This window comes from Pinus tabuliformis, chromosome 3_1, assembly GCF_031772625.1.
Source record: "Pinus tabuliformis cultivar Carrire ecotype Pingquan chromosome 3_1, CPIR1, whole genome shotgun sequence".
Taxonomy (NCBI): Eukaryota; Viridiplantae; Streptophyta; class Pinopsida; order Pinales; family Pinaceae; genus Pinus; species Pinus tabuliformis.
The window spans coordinates 456,924,732-456,950,069 of NC_142301.1; the positions used below are offsets into that span (position 1 = coordinate 456,924,732).

A 25,338-nucleotide genomic window follows, 5' to 3' on the forward strand; every position below is an offset into this window, starting at 1 on the left:
GCATTTGTCTTCTTCTTGAACACCCATTTGCTACTAATGGGTTTCTTTCCAACCAACAACTCCACCAGATCCCAAGCCTCATTTTTGTGCAAAGATGCCATTTCATCAACCATGGCCTCTTTCGAGAGTTTTCCATCCTCTGAACCTACTGCTTCCTTCATAGTTATGGGATATCTAAATCTAGAGGGAGATCTAAATCTAGAGGGAGATCTAAATCTCTAGGAAAACCTGTAAAGGTGGTGTGCTGGAAATGCAGACAAAAAGGGAACGACAAAATGGATTGTAAATCTAAAGCTCCTGATAAAGGAAAGGGATCTGATGATGCTCCTTCTACAGAGGTGAAAACCACCTCAGATGAAGGTGGGGATGTGTACTTGGCTTCTTCAAGTACACATGTAGATCATGAGGCATGGTTGATTGACTCAGGTGCATCCTTTCACTTCACTCCCCATAGAGAGTGGTTCTGTGAGTATGAGAATTACGATGGTGGTGATGTCTTCTTAGGAGATGATAGGAAGCCTAGAATTGTTGGTTGTGGAAAAGTAAAGTTGAAGTTGCAAGGTGGAAGGGTTAGAACACTTCTGGGTGTTTTTCATATTCCTGCATTGGCCGAAAATCTGATTTTTGTAAGTAAGTTGGATGATGCAGGTGTAAAAATAGTGTTCGAGAAGGATACCTGCAAGATGGTTCAGGGAGAACTGGTATTGATGTGCGGAGTTCGGATTGGAACTCTGTACAAGCTGCAAGGTAGCATGGTTGTTGATGGGTGCAATAGTTATGTGGTTCCTTAAAATGGAGCAGAAAATCTAGTGGTCTCTGGAGAGAAGACCATGTTGTGGCATCAAAGGCTTGGACATATTGGAGAGAAAGGCCTTTGAATACTTCATGGTAAAGGTATGGTAGAAGGTATGAGTAATAGCTCTTTGGATTTTGATTTCTGTGAAAATTGTGTATATGGGAAGTAGAATCAGGTGAGTTTCCCCTCTGGTAGTAAGAGGGCAAAACAAATATTAGAGCTTGTGCATAGTGATGTGTTTGGACCTGTGAAGGTTCCATCACTGGGTAAGTCTGTGTAATATGTATCATTTATAGATGACTTCTCAAGGAATACAAGGATATATTTCCTTAAGAAGAAATTTTAAGTCTTTGACAAGTTTAAAGAATTTAAGTTTCTAGTGGAAAACCAGATAGAGAAGAAGATAAAGGTGCTGAGGACAGATAACGGGGGAGAGTTTTGCAGTAAGGAATTTGAAGAATATTGTAAATAGTGTGGTATAGCACAATAGAAGACTACTCCATATACACCTCAGCAAAATGGAGTTGCAGAAAGAATGAACAAGACGTTGATGGAAAGGGAAAGAAGCATTCTCAGTGGTGCCGGGTTAGGACAAGAATTCTGGGCAGAGGCGGTGGAAACAACATGTTACCTAGTCAACAGATCACCTTCATCAGCGTTGGAGGATAAGAATCCACAAGAGGTATGGATTGGTAAGAAACCTTCTCTTTCACATCTAAGGGTATTTGGATGTGATGCATATGTACATGTTCCAAAGGAGAAAAGAACCAAGATGGATAGTAAATCTAAAAAGTGCATCTTTATTGGGTATAAGGATGGTTTAAAGGGTTATAAGCTTTGGAACCCAATAATAAGGAAGGTTGTGTAAAACTGAGATGTGGTGTTCAAAGAGGTTGAAGATGTTATTAAACATGAAGTCCAACCAATAAAACCTGAGAAAATAGAGTTTGAGCTAAAGGAGGAAGAATCAGACTCTACAACAGAGGAGGAATCAGAAGATGAAGAGCCACAAACTCCGAGTGTGAGAAGATTAGTTTGAGAAAGAAGGTAGCCAAAAAGGTATAGTCCATCTGCTTTCTATTCAAATTTTTATTTATCTATTACTGACAATGATCCTAGAACTGTGAAGGAAGCAGTAGATTCAGAGGATGGAAAACTCTAGAAAGAGGCCATGGTTGATGAAATGACATCTTTTCACAAAAACGAGGCTTGGGATCTGGTGGAGTTGCCGGATGGAAGGAATCCCACTAGTAGCAAATGGGTGTTCAAGAAGAAGACAAATGCAAAAGGAAAGGTGGAGAAATAGAAAGTTCATTTGGAAGAAAAAGGTTATGCCCAGGTGTTGGGAATTGATTTTGGTGATATTTTTTTCTCCTGTTGCCAAGGTAACTTCTATTAGACTACTTTTATCTATTGCTGTTGCTTTTGATTTTGAGGTAGAAAAGATGGAGGTGAAGACAACATTTCTTCATGGGGATCTGGAAGAGGAGATATACATGAAGCAGAAGGGTAAGAAAGAATTGGCATGCAAGTTAAAGAAGTCTTGTATGGGTTAAAACAATCACCAAGGATGTGGTATCAGAAATATGATACATTTATACGTGGAATTGGCTTCACCAGAAGCAAAGCAGATCATTTTATGTATTTTAAATTAATTGGTGACCATGTTATTTATTTGGTCTTGTATGTGGATGATATGTTGCTGGTTGGAAATGACAAAGAAATTATCCAGGATTTGAAGACCTAATTGTTCTCCAAATTTGACATGAAATATCTTGGTGCTGTAAACTATATTTTGGGCATGGAAATTAAAAGAGATCGGGCAAAAAGGAAGCTCTGGTTAAACAGCGGAAGTATGTCGAGACAATATTGCAGAGATTTAATATGCAGGATAGTAAACCGGTGAGGGTTCCTATTCCTGTAGGTGTAAAGTTATCTGCTAAACAGTGTCCCAAGACAAAAGAGGAGGAAGAGGACATGTCCTGTGTTCCATATGCAAGTGCAGTTGGTAGCCTGATGTATGGGATGGTCTATACTAGACCAGACGTTGCACATGTAGTGGGAGTATTGAGCAAGTTTATGTAAAAACCAGGAAGGAGCATTGGACAATAGTAAAGCGGGGTTTTCAGATATTTACGTGGCACTAGTGATTATGGTTTGTGCTACCAAGGAAGACCAGGATTGGACAAAGTGTTGGATATTCATGGCTTTGTTGATGTAGACTGGGTTAGAGATCTGGATCAGAGAATATCTACAAGTGGGTATGTGTTTAACCTGTTTGGAGGTGCAATTAGTTGGATGAGTAAGAAACAATATGTAGTGGCACTATCAACTACAGAGGAAGAATACATGGCAACCACTCATGCAAGCAAGGAAGCAGTTTGGTTGCAGAGATTGTGTTCAAGTATGGGGTTAGTACATGGAGCTATAAGGATAGACTGTGACAACCAAAGTGCAATTTTCTTGGCAAAGAACCCCGTATCATTCAAAGACAAAGCACATTGATGTTCAGTATCGCTTTGTGAGGGATATGATAGAAGACAAAAAGGTGTTGCTAATAAAGGTGGACACTTTGAAGAATACTGCAGATGCATTGACAAAATCTGTGAGCTTTGAGAAGTTCTCTTGGTGTAGAGAGACAATGGGCATTTCAGGGCTGAAAAAATGACTAAGCTCTCTTGTGACCCCTTGTGGAAAGAAAACAACAAGTGGGAGAATGTTGGGTTGTGTTATATTCTTTCAACGACTAGCCCACGTAGTTAACCGGGGGGTTAGAGGGTGGGTTGGAACCCACCCCCTTCGTTGCGCTAATTGTGTAGTGGGGGGGTCACAGGGGGTTTGAGGGGTATGCATAACCCCACTTTATGGGGTCTGGGGCAACACCCCAAAAAATTTTGGTTTTGGACCCTATGTTAGGTTGGGCGGACCTACCTATGGTTGTGTGCAAGATTTTCGCACATGGCTTTGGACGCGATGGTTTTCGGTCTATCGTTTTGGATGCGATGGTTTTTGGTCCATCATTTTGGACGCGATGATTTTCATTCCATGGTATTGTATGCTTCAGCATGTATAAATATGTATTGTAACATTGAAAGGAAAATAATAAAAAATTAAGCTGGTAGTCCCGATTTTGGGATCTAGGGCAAAATCTCTATGTATATGTGTTTTATTTGTTATGCTCTCACATTGTTTATTTTCTATGTTTTAGAATTCATATGCAGGTAATTTCTGTACGGGGTTAAAACCTACACCATGAAGTATTTTAAGGCCCTTCTCTCCAACATGTCCAAGTCTTTAATTCCACAGCATAGTCTTCTCTCCAGAGACCACTAGATTTTCTGCTCCACTTTCATGAACCACAGAACTGTTGCACCCATCAATAACAGTGCTACCTTGCAGCTTGTATAGAGTTCCAATCCAAACTCCCTACATCAATACCAGTGCTCCTCGAACCATTTTGTAGGTATCCTTCTCGAACACTATTTTTACACCTGCATCATCCAACTTGCTTGCGGAAATTAGATTTCTAGCCAATGTAGGAATATGCAGAACACTTGGAAGTGTTCTAACCCTTCCACCTTGCAACTTCAACTTTACTTTTCCACAACCAATGATTCTAGCCTTCCTATCATCCCCCAGAAGATATCACGATCGTCATATTTATCATACTCGCAGAACCACTCTCTATGGTGAGTGAAGTGAAAGGATGCAGCTGAGTCAATCAACCATGCCTCATGATCTACATGTGTACTTGAAGAAGCCAAGTACATATCCCCACCTTCATCTGAGGTGGTTTTCACCTCTGTAGAAGGAGCATCATCAGATCCCTTTCCTTTATCAGGAGCTTTAGATTTACAATCCATTTTGTCGTTCCCTTTTTGTCTACATTTCCAGCACACCAGCTTTACATGTTTTCTTGGAGATTTAGATCTCCCTCTAGATTTAGATCTCCCACTTGATGACTTATTTTTATTTCTGTTCTAGGATCGTCCTTGTATAGAAAAGGAATCACCATTATGTCTCTCCATATTTTTCCATCTCATCTCCTCCGTCAGCAAGGATGAGACTATTTCATCAAACTACAAGGCAGTTGTATTGCTACCTATTGCAATAACGAGACTATCCCACGAGTCTGGTAGAGAACATAACAAATTGATGCAATTATCTTCCTCTGAAATTTTAATATCAACAGATAATAACTGACTTACCATAGTATTAAATGCGTTCATATGCTCTGTCACCGAGTCTCCATCTTTCATCCTCAGGTTATACAACTTTTTCCCCAAGAACAACTTATTCACCAGAGACCTAGATTGGTACAAAGTCCCTAACTTGTCCCACAAATCCTTCACCGTAGCTTCCCATGATACATTCAACAATACTGAATCTGAGACACACAATCGTATTGTGCTCTTTGCCTTTCGATCGAACTTCTTCCATTCTTCATCGGACACTCCCGTTGGTTTAGTATCCGGATCTACCGTATCCACTAATCTTTATCCACCAACAAATCCTCCATCTTGAGATTCCACAACTCAAAACTCTCACCATTAAATTTCTCGATCTCTATCTTTCCATTGCTTGCCATCTTCTTTCACTACTAGAATCGATCCCGCAGATTTCCTATGAACACAGTCTACCAGAGGCCTGAGCGAAACCCCTCAGTAATAAAGGTGTCCCCTTGAAGCCAAAACAACTCTAATACCAAATTTAGGTTTTAACCCTGTACAGAAATTACCTATATACGAATTCTAAGACACAGAAAATAAATAATGCGAGAGCATAACACATAAAGAACATATACACAGAGATTTTCCCCTGGATCCCAAAACCAGGACTACTAGCTTGATTTTTCATCATGTTCCTTTCAATGTTACAATACATATTTATACATGCTGAAGCATCCAATACCATGGAATGAAAACCATCGTGTCCAAAACCATGTGCGAAAAACATGCACAAAACCATAAGTAGGTCCGCCCAACCTAAAATAAGGTCCAAGAAACAAAATTTCCTGGGGTGATGCCCTGAAACCCATAGAGTGGGGTTACCTGCACCCCTCAAACCCCTTATGACCCCCTCGCTATGCAATCAGAACAACGAAGGGGTGGCTCCGCCCCCCTTCTAACCCCCCGGTTAACTACGTGGGCTAGTCGTGGAAAGAATATAACACAACCCAACAGTAGGGCATCGAAAATGTCTTTTAGATTTCTAAAAGGATATCTATGATGGAGAGTCAAATTGATCAACCACTTCAGGTTGAAGGAGAAGAAAACAAACTGAATCAGTGTGCATCCCCTGATTCTTCTTCTTCCTATTCTCAAGGACAACTAGGTCTCAGAGACAACTAGTCGAGGCCCTTGAGATGTTGGTATTCTCTTGTAAGCCTGAAGCGCCTCAAAACCTTAAGTTAGTCATTCTATATCCATCATTGTTTTTAAAGATTGAATTCAATCATAAATTTGAGCTTCTGTTTCATGGGTTTGAGCATGAAATGCACTTGAATTTGTCTATTTTGCATTTCTTGAGTTCTAGACTAGATTTCATACAACTCGGTTGTGTTTCATGGGCATATTTTGGGGGACTTGAATGATATTTTCCGAGATGAAATACAATGTACCTCAGAAAATGATGTTTCCACAACCTAGATGAGAAAAATGGTGTTTCCTCAAGCTAGATTAGAAAAATTACATGTGGTCTAGACCACTTGCGCTAGTGAATTGGCCCTTCAAGGGGATTGGAACCCTGATGATCAGCTCGGTAAGCCATTTCCCTCAACACTGAATCACAACTTTATTGGCTAGATTTGAGACTTTAATAGGTATAGGGAGTGACAATACTTACAACTATAATGTGTTTCCTTAAATTTTCCTATGTATTTCAGATTTGAGTATCACAAACCAATTGATATGCAACCCAAGTGACCCTTGTTGGGGACATTATTCTAAATATATATGGCTCCAGTCACAATGGGGGACATTGATGATGAAACCCAGATTGACTTGCATACAATTTTTATGATGTTATGGGTAATCCTTCTGTATGCCATTACCCCTAGGCCATCTAATTTCTCTACCAATTGTGTGGTTTGGCCATTCTCCTGGTTATGAAACATTTGAGTTGTAGAACAATGTCAAAAAATTAAGATTAGAAGCCAAACCCTGTAGGGTTCCAAGTTATCCTAAATATATTGAATACTTAGAAAATACAGAATAGTACTAAAGCACTGCTTCAAAGTGTTATAGGGGTTGCATAACAACCTTAATCCATCAAGATATCGAGTAAACATCTCTCAATAATATACAAACTTTTTATTGTACCTCCTTACTGCATGTCTCATAGAGTCTAATGATCTCTCTTTATATAGTAATTTTTCCAACATTTCCAATTTAGATCCTATTTTGGTTGACCAAATAATTGAATACATAATTGTATTAATGTGCCCTCATGTTGGCTTCGTTCTTAGATGTAAGGCATTATGTGTTTTTGTTGTTCTTTTCTATTAGAAAATAGAGAGGTTCTAAAGAAATGTTCCACCAAGACTCCAAGATGGGGGGATGTGGGTGTGGGGAGACGCACATGTGGGGTGTGTGGGAGTACCCTCAAATTTTAGGGAAATTTAGGGGTGAAGGGGAGATGTCATGGTATATAATTATTTCTAACACACACAAACAATATTCAATAATGAAGCATAAATATATTGATCCATACATAATTGAATTAAATAATGAAATACATTGATCCATATTCATCATTCATACTGGTACATACATCACTCATACTCATCATTCATCCATACACCACAAGATTCAATAATGAAATACATTGATCCATATTCATCATTCATCATTCTATAATTTACATTGATTTAAAAATTATATTTATCATTCATCATTTTAGAATGTAAATTGATTTAAAATTTAAATTCATCATTCATGAGTCTAGAATGTAATTAGTACTAAGAAAAATAAACTATAGTAGATACCAATTTTATTGGAACCAAATCAATGATCACATCGGAAAGCCATAATCGGTTAGAATTGGACCAAAACCAGTTAACAAACTGGACCAAAAAACCAATCAACCAAAAACACCTAAAATATTCAAAATTTAAAGAAAAACATATATATTCATGTGCATCCATATGAATCCAAACCATTTATACACAAAAAAACTAAAGTTCTCATTTATATAGCATGTAAGGATGCACATAACCAAAATAGCACTGAGTGCAATCCATCTCTGAACTGAAAATACATCAACAAACAAGCCCTAGATGGCCTCTAGCATCCAAAAGAAACATACCACAAAAAATACCTACATATCATCAAAATCATTACCTATATTGGGATAATGATAGGTATTTGTTAAAGAAGTTTTTTGATGTGGTTCCCTTCTCTCATGTAATGCACTTGGTTGCACAGGCTAGGGTTATGTATGCCATGGAGAATCCCAACTCATATTACCACAACAAGATTATGTGATTGGTTAATATGTTTGAGATCTACAAGTCTGAAACCCACAACTTGCTATTGTCTGGGCTCTTCAAGCTTGGTATATGGTTTGAATAATGAGAGCCCTTTTTCTGAACAACATGGAACAGATCAACCTGCTAGTCTCTATGCAACTTCAAAGAAGGTAGGGGAAGTGATTTCTCACACTTATAATCACATCTATGGGCTTTCCATCATAGGTCTCAGGTTCTTCATTGTTTCTAGACCTTGGGGAAGGCTTGATATAGCATACTTCTTTTTCAAAAAGGATATACTTCAAGGAAATACTATTGCAATATTCCAAGGTCCAAACCAAGTTGATGTGGCAAGGGACTTCACATAAATTGATGAAATTTTCAACGGTTGTGTTGGTGCTCTTAACACTATAGACAAGAGTACATGAAGTGGAGGAAAGAAGAAAGGCCCTTCCCAACTCAAGATTTACAACTTGGGGAACATGTCACCTATCTCGGTCCCAAATCTTGTGAGTATGATGGAGGAATTTCTGAAAGTGAATGATTTGCACTCATATATATTGTTTCTCCCTAGTCTTAGTTCACAAGAGAAGGTGATGTAATGGCTCTTTGACATGTATAAAAATCCCTTGGCATCACACAAACCTCAATTCTACACCATCGAAGAAGCACCATGGATGCCTTTTGTCAATATGCATTTTTCATTCTTGTCTTGGGGTCTTGATCATATGTTCTTTCTTAAGGCCATCATATGCATATTAGATTTTGAAAAAATACGTCAAGGCAGTTTTTCTCACATCATCAAATATCATTACATTTCTGGACAACCAAATGCCCAATGCACAATTAATTGTAATGCTTCATTTCAAAATCCTGTTATCTTCCCACTATGTCTTTAGGGCTCCCTAGGAGTTTTTATCCCATTGACCAACCCTTCCAGTTAAATTTTTAGCTGTTTCTCACACCTATAATTTGAAACAACATCCCACTAGCATATGGTAAATGGATTCTGAAGCACACCTTCACATGGGACACATACTTGGGCCCTCAAAGGATCACTTAAACATGGCATCCTATGTTGGAACTTTTTTGTTCAAAGCCATTCACAAGAAGAGCCTAAATGAGCATTGTTTTCAGTGGGGCTTTCTTTCACTATAGCTTGATACACCACCATTTTTACATCTTGGATTTGACCATCAATGAACATTTCACCATATCATGGTGTTGCAGTGTAAAAGCACCTAGTAGGGTTTTTTGACCAGACCAAAATATCTTCTACATCCTTGAGATGAATAAAGTTGGAGGCCAACCCATGGATGTATGCTTCCCATTTCCTGCCAAGGGCCCCTGTAGAAATTCTCAATGTAAATCAACAAATTATGCATTATACTAAAGCAAAATACAAGATCTACTTCTACAACAAACTTGCGGAAGCTTAATTGATTATGAGCAAGATCAAATAGAACACATATAACTGAGAATCAGAAAGCAATCACACATGAACATAGAAGAATACTATGGGGAAAGCCTCAGCTAAAAACTGTGATCTCTGTAATATCATACAAGTGGAAATATGTCCGGGTTACACAAATCTTTAGCTCACAAGCTATCCATCTCTTAGTACAATCGAACAATGCAGCTCATAGACTGAATAGACACAACATATGCCTTCCCTCAGCCCTCCAAGCCTCCTATTTCCTTGCGCATTTTCTCTTGGGGTTCAATGCTGCCACCTGTGTGAATTGGCCTCATCACACACTCATCAAACTCAAAAGTAACTGCACAATCCTCAAGGAATGAATTCCTTCTGCATGCAAGAGATATCCTCAATGGAATATTCCTGCAACTGATAATACATTGTCCCATCACTTGATCTCAACTGTGTCTCTAATTGAAGTAACATGCATGAGTTATTTATGAGAGAATATTCAGTTATCTGAAGTGCAGCAGTTACATGCATGCATGCATTAACTAACTGAACTCACAATCAGTTCCACAAACTATTGGAACTAATCTAACTGGACTTAACTCAGATAACTGAGCTAACTAATTACAACTCAAATTACAACTCATCATGATCTCCTTAATCAAGGGATAACTTCCTCAATCAATGGAGAAACTATTGCATGTATTCACATAGACTTCATGTTTGATTTCCTACAACTAATTAACTCAAGATGAATTAATTAATTATTTTACAAATAGCTGCTAAGATCACATTCAAATTTTTAATTCTCAATTTTAGTTAAGGTACTAACTAAAATTGGAATGTATCCTGGAATGCTATTTATAGTAGTGCTAATTTTAGCACTTCTACTTTTAGCTTTTCTTGTTGCTATTTTCAACACTCCCTCTCAACAAGAAAGGGATTATCAGTAACCCCAATCCTGTCTCTGTGGAACTTGAACTTGCATTTTGACAATGCCTTAGTCAAAATATCTGTATCTTGTTCCTCGGTTGAAACATACATCAACAACATGATCCTCTTCACCACACAGTCTCGAAGATGATGGTACCGAATATCAATGTGCTTGGACCTGTCATGAAAAATTGGATTCTCAGAGAGTTTGATACAACTCTGATTATCGCAGTAGATCACAGTTGGATCCATCCTCTGACCAAACAATCCCATTAGAATCTTCCGCATCCAAATGGCCTCACATATTACCTAACTGGAAGCCATTTATTCAGCCTCTACTGAGCTAAGTGAAACTGACCTTTATTTCCTGCTGTACAAGGAAACTGCAGCTGAACCAAGGTTGAAGATTCCTTTAGAAGTGATCTTCCATTCTGATGGACTCCCTGCCAAATCTGCATCTGTGAAGCCCTGAAACTTCACTCCCTCTGTCCGTCTATACCACAATCCATACTGAGATGTGCCTTTGAGGTATCTTAGAACATGCTTTGCTGCCTTCCAAAACAACTTGGTAGGCTGAACCATAGCTTGACTCAGCTAGTTCATCGCAAATCATAAGTCTGGTTGTGTGTTCACTAGATACATCAGTGAACCCACAAGCTTCCGATAAACAATAGCAACTACTACCTCACCTGAAGTAGCAACCTCCTTCCTCCAGTTACTAGCTAGAGGAGTCTGCATGGGCTTGCACTTCTCCATGTGGAACCACCTGAGTATCTCAATGGAATACTTTCCTTGAGACACAAAAACTTCCCCATCCTTCTGCCACACTTCCATGCCTAGAAAGTAGTGCATAAGACCCATGTCTTTAATCTTGAACTCTCTTGCAAGGTCCTCCTTGCAAGACTTATCAGCTGATCATCACTTGTCAAAATCAGATCATCGAAAAAAAGAACAATGATCAATGGCTTACCTTTTACCATGATGTGGCAAAGGTTCACATCTGCTTCACTCTTGGTGAAGCCCAACCCGGTGAAATAGATTTTGATCCTGGTGTACCAAGCATGAGGTGCTTGCTTCAACCCGTATAAAGCCCTCTTGAGTCGGCACACATGCGACTCACGATCGAAGGTCTCAAAACCTTCTAGCTGCTCAATTTACACCTCTTCCTCAATCTTCCCATTGAGGAACGTAGTCTTCACATCCATCTGATGGATCTTCCAACCCATCTAATCTGATAGTGCCAACATCGATCTGATAGATGAGTACCTTGCTATAGGAGCAAAAGTCTCATTGTAGTTGATCCCCTCGACTGGTGACAAAGCATGGGAAACGAACCTTGCCTTATGTTTCTCAAAACTGCCATTAGTTGCTTGCTTTACCTTGTAAAGCCATCTGGAACTCACCACTGACTTGTCCTGAGGTCTTGGGAAAACATCCCAAACAAAGTTCCAAACCAGGGTCATGTAACTAGTGTACTGCTCAGGTGACCTCCTTTTTCTACACTGAGAAGATGGCTGTCCCACATTCTCTCACGCATCCAACATCAACCTGTCAGCTTCCCTTCAGCATTTTCGCCCATCTCTGGAAGACTCAGCATGAGTGGATGTCTCCACTCTCGGATCCTCTACATGCGGCTACTTCGCATTAATCTGAGGCTCCTCCTCCTTAGGAACTGAAAGTTCCTCCTCTGCATGCAACTTAAGCTCCCTCTCAAGTGATACTCGCATGTCTTTCTGCTCATTGAACTTTAGATCTCTGCATACCACTTTCCTATGATTGGTAGGCAGGAACACCTGATAGTTGTGGGGTGTATCAGTGTACCCCACAAGTATCCCCAACTCAGCTATTAGATCTAGCTTCTTCCAGGCATATTTGGTCACATGGCAATAAAATGATGATCTAAATATCTTGGGGTGACTCGCATCTGGTCACTTCCTGGAAAAGGCCTCCATAGGTGTATTCATTCCCATTATATGGTGCAGGATTCTGTTATGCAAGTATACTGCATGCATCAGCCCACAAATGCAGTGGTAGGCTTTGGTCATGCAACATCTCTCGAGCTTCTCCCACAATTGATCTGTTCTTCCTTTCGGCCACCCCATTTTGTTATGGGTTATGGGGTGCCGTCAAATACCGTTTAATTCCTTCTACAATGTAGAAGCCCTTAAACTATTGGGAGACATACTCTCCACCATTGTCGCTATGCAAGGACCTTATTTTCTTTCCATATTCTTTCTTTTCCAAGGCTTTAAACTCACAAAACCTCAAGAAGGTCTGATCCTTCTTTTGCATAAAGTAGATCCAATATCTACGAGAAAAATCATCAATAAAAATAACATAGTACCTTTGTTTAGCAGTGGAGGCTATAGAGAATGGTCCACAAATAACTGTGTGAACTCGCTCCAGGATTGATCCAGCTCTACTCTCTCAATCTTGAAAGGAAGATTTCGCATACTTACCCAAGGTACAACCTTTGCATGTATCTATCTACTCCACTTTTCCCTTGCGAAGTCTGGTAGAAATTTGTTGCATGATCGTCGAGGCTCCATGGTGCAAGTGGCCCAATCTTCTATGCCATAGCTTGCTAACATCTTAGATCTACACCAACTCAGCTTTGGAACTCAATGCAACACAATCATCTACCTCCAGCTTTTAGAGATTCTTTACTTGAATCCCAATCCTCTTGGTCTGTCCAGTGCCGATATGCCTCAGGAATACCTTTCCTTTGCTAAAGACTACATCATAGCCTTTATCTTCTAGCATAGAAATGGACAAAAGATTCTTCTTTAGACCCGGTAAATACTTTACATTAGTCAGGGTGAGAGGAGCTCCATGCTACCTTTGAAACACAACCGTAAATTCACTTGAAACAATGTACTTTCCATCATCGCCCATCTCGATCCGCATCTTGAGATCCTTCTCCTTCAAGGTACTAAAAAGATTCTTGTCGCTGGTCATGTGGAATGAAGCTCCACTATCTAGGTACCAAACACATCCCACCATGGATGAAACCATGCATGCGATGAGAGAGAAATCCAACTCAAACTGTGAGGCTAATTCCTCACCGTCTAATCCTTTGAGGATCCCTTCTTGGATTTCTTTTGTGGATAATTCGTAGCATAGTAGCCCACCTCATGACAATGAAAGCATCACACTTTTGATTTGTCAAACTTCTTCCCACCATGGGAAGAACTAGATTTTTAATGGGATGCATTCCCTTTCCATTTTCTCGCCTTAATCACTAAGGCTAGATTTTCCTCATCATCTTGCTTTGATTAAGATCCATCTCTGGTGCTTCTTCTTATCTCCTCCTGCATCAAATCCAACCAAAGTCGTTCCCAATATGGTATTTTATCTCTTCCATTTACCGAGTCTTGGTAGCTATGCCAGCTCTTAGGAAGACCAAGGAGAGCAAGACTCACCATGTCATCATTGGCTTTCATGATCCCTACACTTCCAAGCTCATCGCTACAGGTGGTGAGCTTGTTCATATATGTAGAGATTATGTCGCCCTTTTCACACTTGATTTTCTAAAGCTTGTCTTTTAGCGCCAGCTTCCTCTGATCACTGCTGTTTTGATATAAATTTTTCAATGTTTTCCACATTGAAAACGGTGTCTCCTTCCCATGGAGACTCGAGACTATGTGGTCTCAAACTCCCTCCAGAAGGATTCTCCTCGCTCTAGCCACACATTTCTTCCATTCCACCAATTCTGTAGCATTAGCCACTCCTAGCTTGGGGACTTCTTGATCAATGAAGTCCTTTAAACTATTGTCCTCTAATACTGCTTCCATTTGATCCTTCCAGGCTATATAATTCGAGCTGCCATCAAGGGCATACTGGAGTCTTAAACCGTTGAACACCATTGGTGAAATTGAGATGTGATAAGAACTCGATTTCTATATTTAGGAACTTCAAACTTCGAACTTCTCCCTTCTTTGTATACTGTTCTTTGCTTTGATCACCTTTGCTCTGATATCATGTAGAAATTGTCACTGTAGATCAATAGATTATGCAATATGCTAAAGCAAAATACAAGATATACTTATACAAAAAACTTGTGGAAGCTTAATCGATTATTAGCAAGATCAAATATATTACATATAACTAAGAATGAGAAAGCAATCACACATGAACATAGAAGAATACTCTGAGGAAAGCCTCATCTAAAAACCCTGATCTCTGTAATATCATACAAGTGGAAATATGTCCAGATTACACAAAGCTTTAGCGTACAAGCTATCCAACTCTTAGTACAATCGAACAATGCATCTCACAGACTAAATAGACACAACATATGCCTTCCCTTAGCCCTCCAAGCCTCCTATTTCCTTGCACAGTTTCTCTTGGGGTCTAATGCTGCCACCTGTGTGAATTGGCCTCATCACACACTCATCAAACTCAAAAGTAATTGCACAATCCTCAAGGACTGAATTCCTTCTGCATGCAAGAGATATCCTTAATGGAATATTCCTGCAATTGATAGTACATTGTCCATCACCTGATCTCAACTGGACTGACATTCATGAGTTATTTATGAGAGAATATTCAGTTATCTGAAGTGCAATAGTTATATGCATACACACATTAACTAACTGAACTCACAATCAGTTCCACAAATTGTTGGAACTAATCTAACTGGACTTAACTTGGATAACTGAGCTAAATAATTACAAATCAAAGTACAACTCATCCTGATCTCCTTAATCAAGGGATAACTTCCTCAGTCAATGGAGAAACTGTTGCATGTCTTCACATAGATTTCATGTTTGATTTCCTACAACTAATTAACTCAAGATGAATTAATTAATTATTTTACAAACAACTGCTAAGATCAAATTCGAATTTTTAATTCTCAATTTTAGTTCAGGGACTAACTAAAATTGGAATGTATCCTGAAATGCTATTTATAGTAGGGCTAATTTTAACACTTCTATTTTTAGAATTTCTTGTTGCTATTTTCAATAGCCCCCACTGTACTAGTGTCCATGATGGTGGGGACATTGGTATACTAATTTTCTGATAACCCTTCTAAAAAGCGTTAATTACTCCAAGTTCTCCTAGAGAAATCTTGGCCATAAGGTCCAAATTTTACTCATTGTTTATGAAATTAAGGAAGAAGGAAAAAATCTTCACAATTTCAGTTATATTATCTCTTGGTGGTTCCTTAAGTAACTTATGAAAGTGAGATGTGCCTACCTCAGGTATGTCCCAAATCTTGTTTACCTTTTCACCATCTCCATTTGATATGCTCCATATTTTGTTGATATTCTTTCTCATTCTAGCATAGTTGTGACAAAACTGAGTGTTCTCATCACATTGGGTTAACCACATAGCTCGACTCTTCCTGTGTCATCTAGTTTCTTCTTACTCCTAGAGCTATTTCTTTATGGATTCCAGGTTCTTAATATTTCCCAATTCTTCTTCCATGAATATTCTGCTCTTATTAGATCTGTAGATGTCTGAAATATTCTCTTTAATGTTCCAAATTTTCTCTTGAGAATCATTATACTTCACTTTTGCTAACTTTATTGTTTTCTTCTTAATCCTTCTCAGGTTTGTTGGGAAAAATTCTGAGAGGTGGGGGGGGAGGGGTGGGTGAATCAGTATTTTCAAATCATTAAAAAATTCAAATTCATATCCTGATTTTTGTACATGACTTTACTAAAGGGAACCTGCATGTGTACATGACTGTTATTAAGAAAACTAGCATATATCTAGTAAACTTACTTTTCAGTTAATTCATCTTCTATTTATCTTAAGCGAGTGCTTTAGTACTTAATTAAACGTTAAATAGGTAGTAGCCATGTGTAGTAAGAACAAAATAAACCATCACACATAAGCAACAAATATGAACACCAGGATTTAAGGTGGAAACCTAATGTGGGAAAAAACCACGTGTTGTTGTCATATCTATATTCTTTTCAATATAAAAAAATATTTTACAATCTTGTGCTGGTGTAGACTCATACCAGTACACAGGTACCCACTTGTAGAAGGCTACAACCTTCGCTCGTTCTCCAACACCTACTATAAGGGAGTACCAACCCCCTGATCTCATTTACCGACATCCATTAGAAGGGAGCTCCAACCCTTTGATTTGATTTACCAGCCACCATTGGAAGGAAGATTCGAATTCCTCATTGAAGGCTCCAACGTTCAACGCCTCTGGGGACCACATTTCATAAATTTTCATACTGGATCCACCTACTATAACACATCAGAACTTGTAGGCCAAGTTTCATCAAATTTTTAGACTTGACCCAATACCAACATTGAAGCTCAAAACCAATTATCAAAACTGAAACACTGATCATTGTAACCCAGTGATCAATCTCCGACCCAACTAAACCAACCATCAAATGAAACCCAATTACTAATTCAACCAGATGAACCAAAACTCAACCAATTAACTGAAACCCAAACTTAAACAACCAGAACAATCAGATCACTGTAACGAGAATACCAATCAACATACTACACATCACAGAAAATAGATTTTGTTATTGCAAATCTTGATCAACCATATGTTAAAAATATACAAACTACTGCACAATATAAAACCTACGTGTGTATACGCACTTTCCATGAAGCATACCCACGTACAAATTTTGAATCACTGAATCTTAAAAACTAGACCGCTGTCACTTTAAAAAAATAATGCATCATACTCAGATCTACTTCATCATTCTAAACAGAAACTTCATTGAAATTCAATCACAAACAACAATTATCATCATCATTCTTCAATCAATTAATTCATAATTAAAACACCACTGTTTAAGCCAAGATCATCAAGGAGACTTCATTGAAAGACAACTGAAACATAGTAAGACTGAATAAATTGATGAAACATCCTTCTCATCAAAACCCTACTTTATGTAAACGCTTTCCGTAAAGCATATCTGCGTGTATACACACTTTTCAGGAAACAAATCCACATGTACGTGGCTTACTAGTATCACACCCACATGTGTACGTGCCTTAAAACCTGCGTACAAATATGCAATTTCTGATTCAGACCTTCGCTACAACATAAAATTTCAGACATACTTAGATTTCGGTATACACAGATAAAATCATGCATTAAGACACTATCAACATAGATCAAATCACCTCATAATCAGGATTGTCATCTCAGATCTATTGGACCTAATTCATCATCAAATTCCCAGGTGCATACTTAGTTTTAGATCAAGAAAAAAATCAACAACCCATTACATGCATATTTTCTTTAGATCTAACTATTCATAATATTTTCATCATTTTCACATCTACTACCACTTTGATCATCATCTCTTTATATAGCTTAGCCCTTAACCAATACCACAAGTCAAAGCCATACTCCAACTAATGGTTTTATTAGACGAGATCAAAACATCTATTACTAGGCTCAATACCACAGGGCAATACCATGGTAAGGACCCTTGATATTTAGAATACCATGGTGCAGAAATTGTATGCACCTTTTCTTCTTCATACTTGTGTGTGTACGTATATTTTCTTAAGAGAATCCATGTATACTTCTTGAACTTTCAACTCTATCATTCCTTTGCCTCTGAACTGCTATGCCTTTGTCAAAACTCTCTATTATATATGTAGACACATCTTGTTGACATCCATATCAATTTGGTTTCCATCAAAGAACAACTCATCAATTAGGTTGTCATCAAGGGCAACTCATTAGGTAGGTTTCCTGTTGGGTTGTGTTATATTCTTTCCACGACTAGCCCACGTAGTTAACCAGGGGGTTAGAGGGGGGGAGGAACCCTGCCTTCATTGCACTGATTGCGTAGCGGGGGGGTCACAGGGGGTTTGAGGGGTGCAGGTAACCCCCCTCTATGGGGTCTGGGGCAATGCCCTGGAATATTTTATTTTTTGGACCATATATTAGGTTGGGCGGACCTACCTATGGTTTTTGTGCATGATTTTCACACATGGTTTTAGATGCGATGGTTTTTGGTCCATGGTTTTGGATGTGATGGTTTTTGGTCCATGGTATTGGATGCTTCAGCATGTATAAATATGTATTGTAACATTGAAAGGAAAATAATGAAAAATCAAGCTGGTAGTCCCGTTTTGGGATCTAGGGGAAAATATCTGTGTATATGTGTTTTATTTGTTATGATTTCGCATTGTTTATTTTCTGTGTTTTAGAATTGATATGCAGGTAATTTCTGTATGGGGTTAAAACCTACATTTTGTATTAGAGTTGTTTTGGCTTAAAGGGGACGCCTTTGTTGTTGAGGGGTTTCACTAGGGCCTGTGGTAGACCCTGTTCAGTGGGAGATATGCGAGATCGATTCTAGTGGTAAAAGAAGATGGCCATCAGTGGAAAGATATAGATTGAGAAATTTAATGGTCGATGTTTTGAGTTGTGGAAAATCAAGATGGAGGATTGTTGGTGGATAAAGATCAGTGGATCACGATAGATCTGGGTACTAAACCAACAGGAGTGTCCGATGAAGAATGGAAGAAGTTAGATCGGAAGGAAAATAGCACAATACAATTATGTGTCTTAGATTCAGTATTGCTGAATGTATCAGGGGAAGCTACGGCTAAGGCTTTGTGGGACAAGTTGGGAACTTTGTACCAATCTAAGTCTCTAGTGAATAAATTATTCCTATGGAAAAAGTTGTATAACCTGAGGATGAAAGATGAAGACTCAGTGACAGAGCATATGAATGCATTTAATACTGTGGTAAGTCAATTATTATCTGTTGATATTAAAATTTCAGATGAAGATAAGTGCATCAGTTTGTTGTGTTCTCTACCAGATTCGTGGGATAGTCTGGTTATTGCAATAGGTAGCAATACAACTACCTTGCAGTTTGATGAAGTAGTCTCATCCTTGCTGATGGAGGAGATGAGATGGAAAAATATGGAGAGCCAAAATGGTGATGCCTTGTCTATACAAGGACGGTCCCAAAATAGAAACAAAAATAAGTCATTGAGTGGGAGATCTAAATCTCTAGGAAAACCTGTAAAGGTGGTGTGCTGGAAATGCATAAAGGAAGGGCACTACAAAAGGGACTATAAATCTAAAGCTCCTGATAAAGCAAAGGGATCTGATGATGCTCCTTCTGTAGAGGCAAAAACCACCTCAGATGAAGGTGTGGATGTGTACTTGGACTCTGAAGGTATTTGGATGTGATGCATATGTACATGTTCCAAAGGAGAAAAGAACCAAGTTGGATAGTAAATCAGAAAAGTGCATATTTATTAGGTATAAGGATGGTTTAAAGGGTTATAAGCTTTGGAAACCAGCAACAAGGAAGGTTGTGTACAACCGAGATGTGGTGTTCATAGAGGTGAAAGATGTTATTAAACATGAATTCCAACCAAAGGAACCTGAAAAGATAGAGTTTGAACTTAAGGAGGAAGAATTAGAATCTACAGCAGAGGAGGAATTAGAAGATGAAGAGCCACAAACTCTGGGTGTGAGAAGATCAGTTCAAGAAAGAAGGCAGCCAGAAAGGTAGAGTCCATTTGCTTTATTTGTTATTGATCATGATCCCGGAACTGTGAAGGAAGCAGTAGATTCAGAGGATGGAAAACTCTGGAAAGAGGCCATGGTTGATGAAATGGCATCTTTGCACAAAAATGAGGCTTGGGATCTGGTGGAGTTGCCAACTGGAAAGAAACCCATTGGAAGCAAATGGGTGTTCAAGAAGAAGACAAATGCAGAAGGAAAGGTGGAGAAATATAAAGCTCGGTTGGTAGCAAAAGGTTATTCCTAGGTGCCGGGAATTGATTTTGGTGATATTTTTTCTCTAGTTGCCAAGGTAGCTTCTATTAGATTACTTTTATTTGTTGCTCCTACTTTTGATTTTGAGGTAGAACAGATGGATGTGAATAGAACAATTCTTCATGGGAATCTAGAAGAGGAGATCTACATGAAGCAACCTAAAAGTTTTGTGGTGAAGGGTAAGAAAGAAATGGTATGAAAGTTAAAGAAGTCTTTGTATGGGTTAAAACAGTCACCAAGGATGTGGTATCAGAAATTCGATACATTTATACAGGGACTTGGCTTCACCAGAAGCGAAGTAGATCACTGTGTGTATTTTAAATTAATTGGTGACTGTGCTATTTATCTGGTCTTGTATGTGGATGATATGTTGCTGGTTGGAAATGACAAAGAAATTATCCAGGATTTGAAGACCCAATTTTCCTCCAAATTCGACATGAAATATCTTGGTGCTGCAAACTATATTTTGGGCATGGAAATTAAAAGAGACCAGGAAAGAAGAAGCTCTGGTTAAACCAGAGGAAGTATGTCGAGACAATACCACAAAGGTTTAATATGCAGGATAGTAAATAGGTGAAGGTTCCTATTCCTGTAGGTGTGAGGTTATCTGCTGAACAGTGTCCCAAGACACAAGAAGAGGAAGAGGACATCTCCTGTGTTCCATATGCAAGTGCAGTCGGTAGTCTGATGTATGCAATGGTCTATACTAGACCAAACATTGTACATGCAGTGGTAGTATTGAGTAGGTTTATGTCAAAACCAAGGAACGAGCACTAGACAACGGTGAAGCGAGTTTTCAGGTATTTGTGTGGCACTAGTGATTATGGTTTGTGCTACCAAGGAAGACCAGGAATGGACAAAGTGTTGGATATTCGTGGCTTTGTTGATGCAGACTGGGCTGGAGATCTTGATCAAAGAAGATCTACAATTGGGTATGTGTCTAACCTATTTGGAGGTGCAGTCATTTGGATGAGTAAGAAATAATCTGTAGTGGCACTATCAACTTCAGAGGTAGAATACATGGCAGCCACTCATGCAAGCAAGGAAGCAGTTTGGTTGTAGAGATTGTGTTCAAGTATGGGGTTAGTAAAGGAAGCTGTAAAGATAGACTGTGACAGCCAAAGTGCAATTTTCTTGGCAAAGAACCTTGCATATCATTCAAAGACAAAGCACATTGATGTTCAGTATCACTTTGAGAGGGATATGATAGAAGACAAGAAGGTGTTGCTGTAATGGTGGACACTTTGAAGAATACTGCAGATGAATTGACAAAATATGTGAGCTATGAGAAGTTCTCTTGGTATAGAGAAATAATGGGCATTATAGGGTTGGATAAATGACTAAGCTCTCTTGTGGCCCCCCGTGGAAAGAAAACAACAAGTGGGAGAATGTTGGGTTGTGTTATATTCTTTCCACGACTAGCCCACATAGTTAACCAATGGATTAGAGGGGGGGAGGATCCCCCCCTTCATTAGCGGGGGGTCACCAGGGGCTTGAGGGGTGGATGTAATCCCCCTCTATGGGGTCTGGGGTAGCGTCCCCGAAAATTTTGTTTTTTTGGACCCTATATTAGGTTAGGCGGACCTACCTATGGTTTTGTGCATGATTTTCGCACATGGTTTTGGACGCAATGGTTTTGGGTCCACGGTTTTGGATGCAATGGTTTTCGGTCAATAGTACTGGATGCTTCGGCATGTATAAATATGTATTGTAACATTAAAAGGAACATAATGAAAAATCAAACTGGTAGTCTCGGTTTTGGGATCCAGGGGAAAATCTCTGTGTATATGTGTTTGATGTGTTATGCTCTCACATTGTTTATTTTTTGTGTTTTATAATTGATATGCAGGTAATTTCTGTACGGGGTTAAAACCTACATTGCCATTAAGGACAATACATAATTCATAATGCCAAAAATCTCTCCCTTTGGAATTGATGGCAACCACTTTGGTGTTTGGTCACCACAACCTATAGATACTAGTAAAACACATCAAGCCAAGCACCAAGATTTTAAAACACCAAGCTACTCCCCCACTTTGACATAAAGCCGCACAAAGGGTGGACCAATGCTGAATGAAGGGTTCTCTCTTGAGCGTTGTAGATCTGAACTATTGAGTACTGAATACTGACCATGCTCCCCCTAAGCACATGTTGAAATGTCTGAAGGATGTACAATGAAGTACATGAATCTATGACTCATATGACTTGTCCTATCACCAAGGACTCAAACTTACATCAATCACCCAATCACGGTGGGTTTACATATTTGATATCATTATTACATCAACTTCCCAATCATAGCGGGGTTACAAATTACATCACATGTCCAAAAGGACGACCAAAATAGTCCATAGATGATTGAATTTTATAATGAGTACATCATAGGTATTTCCATGACCTTTACATCAAATGATGGATATGAAATTTATAACCAAGATATAGAAGACCTTAATAATACCATGATAGACATCAACAACTATCATACACCATATATAATCTACACCATAAGCACCAAGAACAACAACCTTTATATGTCCATCATCAATTCGCAAGATAATACAATGTAGATTTAATACCATCAACCTATTGATAAACATCATTATGTATCTAGCAAACATAATGCCAACATTGCATTATTTGAAGCATAGAAAATGCCCCCCCAAACCTGTGCCAGTTGTTCATTGTCAAATATGATCATATCATTTCATATATCAATAAGAATCATCAAAGTATCTTCATCAACCTATCATCCATCAAGTCATCAAAAACTTATACAAGCCAAAAGTACTTTCAAATACATCAACAGACTGTAACCATCAACCACCAGAGTAGGAAAAGCCAAACAATAGTTGACTCAAGCATATCAGACCATTTCGATGAGTCTGTACCACTGTTTCTTCATCATACCAAGATATACGAAACTGTTCATTTTAGAACTCGTGTATACACATGACTTGTCTTCATAGGATCCACGTACTTAAAGTGAAATACTAAACTTTCACACCTTTAGCTCCCCTTGAGTTTTTTCTATTTGTACTTGTTCACTGTTACTACATGAGAGCCACTGTCAGTAGTATAAGCAACATGAAAACAAAAAAACAACCATGGGAGTCATCACCAAGTCACATATTTGTTACTCCCCTTGAACATGAAGAATCAACTAAGCGATGATGTAGAGACCATTCCTAATTTTTGTCTGAGATATTCAAATGCATCACGTGGAAGAGGTTTTGTAAAAATATAAGCAACTTGTTCTTTTGAGGGAACATATTCTAGTTTGACCTTTTGTTCAAGCACCTGTTCTCTTAAAACGTGATATTTAATTATAATATGCTTGGTCTTGGAGTGCATGACTGGATTTTTTGAAGTAATAATTGCACTTGTATTATCACACAATGGAAATGGGTGGAGAACAATTGATTTGAATATCATGTAATGTTTGCATCATCCAGAGAATTTGTGTGCATCATGACGCAACAACAACATATTCTGCTTTTGCAGTGGATAAAGAAATTGAGATTTTTTATTTTGTTAACCATGATACCAAGTAGGGCCCCATATAGAATGCTCCTCCACTAGTGATTTTTCTATCAACTACATTTCCTTCCCAATTTGCATCTGTATAAGCACGAAGAGTAAGATCTGCATCTTTGGGATACCATAAACCAAAGTATTGAGTGCCTTGTACACATTCAAATATTCTTTTGACTTCTTGAAGATGAGTTTCCTTTGGATTGCCCTGAAATCATCCAACAATCCCAACTGCACACATGATATCTGGTCTTGTTCCTATAAGATATAGTAGAATTCCGATCATGGATTTGTATTATGGTTGGTTGACCATGAGAGAATCATCATGGGAACTGAGACTGCGTCCTATCACCATGGGTGTGTAGACCAATTTTCAATCTTTCATTCCATATTTCTTTAGAATTTGCTTAAGGTACTTTGTCTGTGAAACAAAGATGCCATTCTTAGCTTGTTGTACTTGTAAACCAAGAAAGTATGTTAGTTCAACAAGTAAAGACATTTCAAATTCTTGCTACATGACAGAAGAAAAATTTTGAATCATGGATTCTTCATTGCTAACAAATATGATGTCATCGACATAAAAAACAATTAAAATTTTACCATCATCCACCTTTATATATAGGGTGTTATCTGTAGACCCCTTAGTGAAACCTTGTTGTTGAAGATATTTGTCAAGGTGATAATACCATGCATGCGAGGCTTATTTTAGCCCATATAATTCTTCCTTTAACTTGCAAACACATTTTTCATCATTTCCTAGAATAAACCCTTCAGGTTGTTCAATATAGACTTCTTCTTCTAGATTCCCATTTAAAAATCCAGAGTTAATATCTATTTTATAAACTTTGAAATGATGAAATCTTGAAAAGGCAAGAAACATTCTTATGGCTTCAAGTTTGGCAACAGGTGAAAATGTTTCTTCAAAGTCTATTCCTTATTGTGGAGCATAACCTTTGCAAATGAGTCTTTCTTTATTTATAATTACTTCATTCTCGTTCAATTTAGTTTGGAATATGCATTTTGTCCCAATAACATTTTTATCATGAGGTCTAGGAACTAATTCCCAAGCGTGATTTTCTCCTATTTGGTTGAGTTGTTCATACATAGATTTAATCGAACATTCATCTTTGCTAGATTGATTTACATTTTGTGGTTCAATTATGAATAGTAAGTCTAGATGACTAGCAGTTCCAACAAGATTTCTTCTAGTTTGTATTCCAGATTCCTTACCACCTAGAATTTGAGATTCTGGATGGTTTTTTTGAACATACCTTGATGGAGTATTTTTCGGTGCTTCTGTATTGTTACTTCCTTCATTTGATGCTTCATTGATTCTTTCCTCCTCATTATTTTGGCTAGATGTAAGAGGATCTTCGTCATCTATTGGTGCTTCCTTTTTGATACCTGTGGATGCTTCATCAATCACAACATCAATG

The 25,338-nt window shown here is 38.4% G+C and overlaps 1 pseudogene; it reads left to right on the top strand.

The window, feature by feature from the left end:
• Window positions 1–8,866, top strand: part of LOC149187715 (UDP-glucuronate 4-epimerase 2 pseudogene) — a 148,380-nt pseudogene extending 139,514 nt beyond the window's left edge.
• The last annotated feature ends 16,472 nt before the right edge of the window (window positions 8,867–25,338 follow it).